Here is a 2887-nt window from a genome sequence, read left to right as displayed (position 1 = left end):
CCCGGTGAGCACTGGTGTTAAGTAAGCCCTGATGGCTGCAGTCCTTTATATCTGTGCTTGATACAGCTCATTTGCCTGTACTCGCACCCTCCCCGATGCCTGCGGCCCACAGGAGTCCTATTACCTCTGCACTGGTAGATGGCTCTCCTCTGTGAAGCTTTGGGACCAGACATTTTGTCTGACTAGAGTCATTAGCAGGAAGCTATGGTGGCAGCCTGGTGAGGAGCAGGCAGGGTCTCCATGATCTCTGGGCCAGCAGATGGGCTGATGACTGTGACCTCTTTTCTCCTAACCTCCAGTCTTTGCCTCAGTGGACGAGCAGACACAAGGTACAGTCACAGCACTGCCCCTGTGAACAGAGCCCTGGATTTATATTCACTGTATCTTGCCCTCACAGGGGCTTTTGTGCTTTGGTGGGGAAGTTCCATGCTGATTTCCTCCTACTTCAAATTGTGTAAGGTACCTGCTGCGCATGATATAGATCTGGGAATAAGACCACAAGAGGTGGGAAAACATTTTTTGTATATGTTCAGTGTGTGTGTGTGTGTGTGTGTGTGTGTGTGTGTGTGTGTGTGTGGTGTGTGGTGTGTTCACACACATGTATGTGCACATATTCACACACGTGCATGTGCACACATGCACACAGGTATTTATCCACGCATAAGTCTGGAAGTTACAAGTTGGGTGTCTTCCTCTACATCACTCTCCACCTTATTTTTTGAGACAGGGTCTCTCATTGAACCCGGAGTTGCTGTTCAGGGTAGACTGTCTGGCCAGCAAGTTCCTGGGATTCTCCTGTCTTTGCTCCCTCTCAGTGTGTTCAGCTTTTATGTGGGTTCTGGGGCTCCAAATTCAGGTCTTCATGCTTGTGAAACAAGAACTTTACCTACCGAGTCATGTCTGCACTCCCAGAGAAGCACTACTAATAGAAGTAGACAGTAAACGTGTGTGATTGCATGTGCAGCACTGCACCAGATGAACCCAGCCTGCAGGAAGCAGGGAGTGGGAGACAGAGAGTGTTGGCTGCGTGTCATGGGTTGTAGTCAGTCTTGCCCAATAGTGGATCTTTGAAGGAGGAAGCCAAGCACCAGGTGTAGAGGGACTGTTGCTAGCTGTGAAGAAAATGAGGACAAAGACAGGATTTTGCATCAGTTTAGGGCAGGCAGTAGAACATATTTTTTTCATGCAAATACTCCCAATCCCTGGTGTCAGCCTTCTACAGCAGAAACTGGAGCTGGAGGACACTGAGGACCATCAGTGCCCCCCTCCCCCACCACCAACATGGGTTAGAATCCCACTTCTATCACATTTGGGCCTAGGATATCAGAGAATGGCTGAGCTGTTGGAAATACTTCGGTTTCCTCATAGACTGGGAATTAGAAGCTATTGTTAAGACTCCAGGGCCTTTATGATGGGTAGAAGCAAAACAGCAAAGAATGAAAGATCATTTACATTCATTCAAAGCAGGGCAGAACTAATCAGTGATGGTAAAAATTAAGACAGCAGAGGCTGCAGTGGTGCAGGGGGCAGTGTTTATTGACTTCCAGGAAGGGATGAGGAGCCGTTGAGGGTTGGTGTGTTTCCACTTTCTGATCTGGGTGGTGTGCTCACTGTGAAAATTCATGGGAGCATAGTTTATGCCCTTTGCCAATTACATGTTTTACTTCAATAAAAACCATTTACTGTCCAGGGACTAAGCCACTACCTAAAGACTATACATGGACTGACCCTGGACTCTGACCTCATAGGTAGCAATGAATATCCTAGTAAGAGCACCAGTGGAAGGGGAAGCCCTTGGTCCTGCTAAGACTGAACCCCCAGTGAACGTGATTGTTGGGGGAGGGCAGCAATGGGGGAAGGTGGGGAGGGAACACCCATAAAAGAAGGGAGGGGGATTAGGGAGATGTTTGCCCAGAAACCGGGGAAAGGGAACAACATTAAAATGTAAATAAGAAATACTCAAGTTAATAAAAAAAAAAAAAAAAAAAAAAAAAAAAAAAACAAAACCAAAACAGAACCATTTACTGAAAAAGAAGAGTAAGATACCACAGCCACATTTTCAAGGTTTAGACTCTGGCTTGATAGCTGTGTTGACCCTTACTCAAATGTTTTAACTTTTTAAATTTCAGTGTCTTTGTCTCTGAAATGAGGATGATAATATGACCCATGTATTAGTTCATTTTCTATTGCTGTAATGAAATACCTGAGGCTGGCTACTTTGTAAAGAAAAAAGATTTATTTAACTCATAGTTGCGGATGCTAGACGGCCAAGATTATTGGGGAGCTTTGCCTATTTGGGGTCTGGAGAGGTCTCCTTAGTTGTACCACCGGTGGTGGATGCCATCAGGAAGCCATAACTGAGAAGGAGCAGTCACATGGCCAGACAGAGCCCGGTTAGCTCTTCTGGAATAACCCACTCTATTTGGAACTCTCTAGAGTGCCATAAAAACTGAATTAATCAACCCCTTCCAAGGACAATGTTCCCCAATGTTCTTCTAGCCCCCTTTCAGGGTTCTACCACCTTCCAACATTGACTCTCCAAGGATCAAGCTTCCAACAGATAACTCCTTAGGGGACAAGCCACATCCAAACCGTAGCAACTTGTTGTTAGAGAGGTCAAATGAGTTAACTCCTTTGAACAATAGCTCCTTTATTCAGAATAAAATAAGTGATTAGGATCAGCCATTGCTCTGATGATCATGACGCCGATGAGGAGGATGATATAAAGATTCTTAAGTATGCGTAGTGTGACCCCCATTCAGTAGACTACTATTGTTACTGCAACACTGTTATGAGTCATCTCAAGTCTAAAATGAAATGTGTTGGGGGAGGAGTAGTGGTGGCAGTGCATACCTGTAATCCCAGCACTAAGCAGGGAGAAGCAGGA

The sequence above is a fragment of the Rattus rattus genome, chromosome 8 (genome assembly GCF_011064425.1).
Source record: "Rattus rattus isolate New Zealand chromosome 8, Rrattus_CSIRO_v1, whole genome shotgun sequence".
Lineage (NCBI taxonomy): Eukaryota > Metazoa > Chordata > Mammalia > Rodentia > Muridae > Rattus > Rattus rattus.
The sequence above is the reverse complement of the archived record's forward strand: the minus strand, read 5'-3'. Positions refer to the sequence as shown.